The sequence below is a fragment of the Acanthisitta chloris genome, unplaced genomic scaffold (genome assembly GCF_000695815.1).
Source record: "Acanthisitta chloris isolate BGI_N310 unplaced genomic scaffold, ASM69581v1 scaffold10838, whole genome shotgun sequence".
Taxonomy (NCBI): domain Eukaryota; kingdom Metazoa; phylum Chordata; class Aves; order Passeriformes; family Acanthisittidae; genus Acanthisitta; species Acanthisitta chloris.
The window spans coordinates 12,542-18,187 of NW_008686814.1; the positions used below are offsets into that span (position 1 = coordinate 12,542).

At 39.1% G+C, this 5,646-nt stretch overlaps 1 protein-coding gene across 1 annotated transcript in view; it reads left to right on the forward strand.

Annotated features, from left to right (window-relative positions):
* SYT10 (synaptotagmin X) overlaps positions 1-5,646 on the forward strand; it is a gene marked incomplete at its 5' end in the record, with an annotated part of 21,768 nt that overhangs the window by 432 nt on the left and 15,690 nt on the right. The window lies entirely within an intron of this gene.

A 5,646-nucleotide genomic window follows, 5' to 3' on the forward strand; every position in this document is an offset into this window, starting at 1 on the left:
TCCTGGATTATTCACAGGTTTTTTAGCAGTTGTTAGGGAAGCAGCAGTCACATGAAAGCAAAGCCACAGAATATTCTGAAATATATAGTGTACCTTCAGTAACATAAATATTTTAAGACAGGAAAATCAAATCTGCATATCTACTTCTTTGTAAATGTATCTGTTGGTACTTTAAGCATTTCCCTTTTGGGTTTTGATTATAGGAAAACCTCTTTCAGTGCTATTTTTTAAAGTACTGCATGCTCAGCTTTTCACAGAGATATTTCTTATAGATAGATCTTTTACAGATGAAAGGTGCTTTTGCAGATGAAAGTTTCCCTCTCAGCTAAATAAATGATAGAGTAATTGTTAATGGCATGTTTCTTTAAGACATGGTTTGCCAGTTATGAAGGAATTAAAGTTCCAGTCTAAAAAGATAGAACCTTATGGACTTATCTTAAAGCAGTACAGATTCTATAGAGGTCTTTAAATAAATGACAAGCAGGTAGCATTCCTGACGTGTCTTTTGTATTAAAGTGGAGGACAAAAACACTTATTTTGTATTAGGTACCACTTTCTATAAAAGTAGTGAAGATGTGCAAGGACCTATAGTTTCAAATGGGATTTTCTTCACATACTGTCAGCAGATTTAATGTATGTAAAACAGACAGTGAACTTCAGAGATCACATTCAACATTAAAAAAGGGAATGTTTTATAAACAAGAGTGGGAAAATTAAGGCTAAAGGAGGCATCTGCAGTGTTGCATAATGCCCTAAGTTAAAATACAGATACTGTGTAGGAAGTTGCTTTCTCTCAATAAACCATTTGCTAAGTAAACACATGCAACCAAAACAAGCAAACAAACAAAAACGCTCACATTCACAATAATCATTGGAGGCACAAGACTGGAGAAGACATGTGCTTTATGTTTAGTGGGAACATACTTTGCTGGCCTTCTGTGAGTCCCTGAGACAGTGTTTTGTCAGCTCAGTGTACTTGTGTGGTGGTGAGTGCTCAAGTGCTTTTTCCCAGCTATTCCAAAATCTTGGAACAGTCAACAGGCAGCCACAGGAGGCCTCAAAAATGAGACCACTCCAGCCAGGGGAGGTCTAACAGATTTTAGCAGCTGAACCATCTCCTGAATTATGAAACTCTACAGCTGGCTTTAAGCCACATTACCCTGGCTATGCCTGGCACCAGTGACTGTATCCATCTGCTCAGAGAGGGAGCACAGTATCCAAGCCACTCCGAGGAACATTTCCACAATACTGGGATAACAACTTTGAAATCTTAACAGTTATACTAAACACAGAGGGACCAAAATCTGTACAGTTTAGTATGACAAGGCTATTACCCAACTTGTTGTTACCTAATAGGATATTAATCAGAAGAGTTTTATCTGTCATGTACCAACAGGTAAATCCAGGTAATCAGACTGACTGCCTGAACAGACAGAAGAAATAGCTGCTTGGCAAATGCACTTGAATAGTCCCTGTCGTACTATAAGGGAAGAAAGAAGTTCCAGGGACATGATCCAGAGATACTTTAGGCTGCGAAAATATTCTCACAGATCTCTAGAGTAATTTGGACTGGCATCTAAATGCATATAAAACATTTGTGAAGCCAAGGACAGTTTTACAAACTGAAAATCTGCTATCAGTCCTATTCTGCCTGCATATGTTGGCAACCTTGTGAGGTAGTTTTCTTGTTATCCTATCTAGATTATCAGGGTTAAATCTCTCCTGAAAGTAACTCTGATTGCCCTACCATAGCCAGTTTAGAAAGATCACCTTTTGCAGCTTGTTGAAAAACTCTGCATCCTTGCTACAAAGCATGTTTAGCATGAGGTGTCTAATTACCCAGAAATGCTAATCTATGTGTTTGTAAATGCATTTTATCTATACCCCTGCCTACCTTAAGGGACTTAACTTTCTGACATTGCTACCAAGAATATCATGTGTGAGAAAAAGGCTCCAGCCTTAGACCATCTTTCTGGATTATTCCTTATTGTGATTTCACCCCAGCTGGCAACTATGTACCAGCAAAATGAGTAAAACCTGATGCTGGTGTCCTTCATTGGGGTCCTCTAAATAAAGAGGAGCCATGAGCAGATACAGAGGTAGCACAACTTCAATTGAACACTGCTACACTGTCCTCAGGAGTCCTGAGTGATTCAAATGCATCATCTCCTAAATGTATGCCACTGCCAAAGGACCTAAGGGAAATGTTTGCTGTCTAGATTGTCGTCTTTACACTGATCTCACCTGAGCTGGAACAAATAAAAGGGTTGTAACCTGTTCTATGATAGGTTAATGCAGCCATCATCTCTTAACAAAATAAATCAAATCATATTAAATCATTGTAATTAAAGAATAAGTATTTTAATGAGCCATTCAGAACAACAATAATATGTACCTGATCACATTTTTAGACTGCCCATTTAACATAGAGACGTGTTAGCACAGGGAAATTATACATTTCTGCTTAGTTAGAACTATATAATTTTCATAGTTGAAATGGAAAGACCTGCTTGTTAAAAGCTCCTTAGTCCTTGATCCCAATTAACCAGTGCACTACAGTAGAAGAACTGCAGCTGTGGTATTCATTTTGCTCTGTTATTGAGAATCGCTCTTTCCAGTATTTTGTGAAACCATTCCGTAATATAGCTTATTGCTTCTATGGCCATCCGTTCTTCAAACCTCTGCCTGTGTTTTCAAAGAACATGCTTTTTGCTCTTTATCATTAGCTGGAGAGAAGCATGTTGGGTCAGTCAGTTCCCAAGGGGCACAAAGGCAAAAGCGAGGTGTTTGGGAAAATTAAGGTTAAAGCAAAATAATCATATCTGTTGACTTTAGTGTTTGCAAGGAGGAGACAGCAGCCCCTGTTCTGTCCAAGTACCACAAGCACTTGTGTCCTTCCCTGGATTTGGTCCAAAAGATTGGTCTAATGCCATCTAGAAAAGCTGGACCAGAGTCACCTGTCATAAATCTTGTCATATCATAAATCAGCATCCTATCCCTCTCTTTTGTTATACGTGTCAGTCTTACTGACTTAGAAATCAGCTTCATAGTATCATTATTCTTATGCCAGCACAGTTTTATAGTAGAGATTTACATATAGATTTGCTTTCCTCAAAATACATTTGTTCAAAGTTATGGGAGGCATGTCTGTTATAGGAGTGCTGCATGTAAGAGTCAGTAGAGGTTGAAATACCTGGATTTGCACATTAGTAGCTTCACCACATTTTCACAACCTGGTTGTCTGACATCCTTGTACTTCATTGTCACAGTCATTGATTCCTTTGTTATTGCAGAACAAAGGAAGATAAATATGTTGCTATGACAACAATGAAGCATCTTAATAATTAACAGACCAATTAGCTGTCTTGGTGAAATGCTGTGACTCAGAACAGATAGTAGGCACTATGTAATTAGGACTCTGGCTTACCAGAGCAAAAGTGCTGCTAGTTCCCAGAGGGAACAGCCATACAGCCACACTGTTTTACTTAGTGACATCTCCCAACAATGACTGCATTCATTAGAGGATCTGAAGTACATAAAGTTTGAAATTTTGAAAGAAGGGTGGTACCTTAGTCATCATAGATTTGAGGTCTTATATATTACTTTTACAAGCATCAACCCAGATCTTCATAAATACAAGAGAAGTTGAAGAAAACAGATTTTGTCATGTACCTGTTTTCACTCAAACTGGAAAGGTCATACTATCAGCTTCACCATTTCCCCTGCGTAGGCAGTTTTATCCACTGCTTATGTACAAGGGTTTGAACATCCAACTCAAATCAATCTATGATTATCTGGGCACCTCAGTACTATGGTTGCAGGTGTGAGGAGCACTCAGGAAGTTTTCCTTGCACAGGTTTCCTTAGAATGGATAGAAGCAGGAATAACAGATCTTCCTGGACTTCATTATGAGTCAGAGATACTAGAAGGATGAAGCCTAAATTGCTGCCTGCCCAAATGATTATTGCACCGTATTTTGTGTGGAGTTCAGTCCCTTCCTTGTGTTTGGCACACCTTTGAGGTTAGACTTCTTGGAGGACAAAGGCACAAGGACAGCTGTGAAACTCTGTGAGGACTGTATTGTACTTTTCTGAGTAGTTGGGGCCTTTCCATTCCTCACTGCACTCCAGCATGGGCATCATATATTCTAAATTCAGGGAGTTTTAACATATAAGAGAAAAGAAATTCTTTCTACCTGTCTGTAAAGAAAAAAAGAGACAGAATATGTTACAAGAGAGGTGTGTCGTTCATCCAAATTTGAGATCAAAACACCTGGATTTTTTGGAGCTGCTTCAAATCTAAACTACAAAGTTCTCCCTGCCCTGTTCTTGTGTTGCACTAGGAGTGCTCCCTGCACCTAGCAGTACTGAAACAGCTGAAAGGGGAAACATTCTTGTCTATTATTTAATAGCTGCAGATTACCCTCTTGTATCTCTGCTCAGCTGAACTGCGGTAGTTTTGTGCTTCATGCCTTCTGCAACCACTTCACTTACAGAAAAAAATACAAATAATATCTATGAAATGAGTCCTGGTTGCTTTCAAATGGACAATTAGCATTTCTGATTTAAAGAAAGAAACACACAGCTGTGGCACCTCTTGTTTTCAGAACACAACACCACAGGGAAACCAAGCAATAAGGCAAGGCTACATTTGGCATTAATAAGCAATTGATTGCAAAAAGCAGAAGAAATTTTGACAATCAGATTGTTCTTTAATGGCAACTAAGTGTGTTCACAGGAGGAGGTAGTAAGCTTTAGCAGTACAGATTGTTGAGGTAGTGAAGTACCAAGGAAATGTGAAAATGTCCAAAAAATAAACTGGAGAGTAGAGTCATAATGGCATCTGGTGATGATATATGCTATGAAGCTTTTTGACCAGTGTTTTTATGCTATTGTCAGGCTGCATGGAATGCCAGGGGTTTGATTTCACTCTTAGCAGGAACAGCATAAATTTCCATTGATGTTCATAAGCCAAGATAAGCCCATAAATACATATGCTTATACAACACTGTATTTGGAATTACAAGGATTTAAACATATTGTTTCTTGCCAGTAGTACAGGAATCAGCTTTCTAATGCACTGCACAGCAGAGCAGGAGAACAGGAGAAACACTTATCACAGAATAATGTTGACCAAAGCTTTGAAAAGTCTTGCAGTCAGAACAAAATGTTCCCAGTATGATATGGAGAAGGCAGCCAGCACCTCAGAGTAGCAAATAGCAAACAGGTGTATGTAAAATGCTGTAGGATGGCAAAGTATTATGCTGAAAACCTCCAGATGTATCTCTGCATGTCCCTCTCAGGTGCCTTTCACGGTCACCAGTGTGAAGCTTGGTAAATATTTAATTGGAAAACCACCATGGAATGCCTCCAAAAACCGGAGCGTACTGATGTCACTTCTGCAAGTGCTTTTTATTTCTGTCAGATTGTACTTTACTCAGGCCCTAGCGCAGCAGGATCAAGCAATGTTGGAACTGTCAACTTGCTCTGTGAAAGAACATGAATTCGGTTTCAACTGCATAGTCTGGAAAGCCAGGTTATAAATTTATGTATTTCCAGGACACTGGGTGTCTCTCGGGCCAAGAAATTAATTCTGGATCATCATTTCTCCTCAAAGATGCTTTAACACTTGCAAAACATGGCGGGG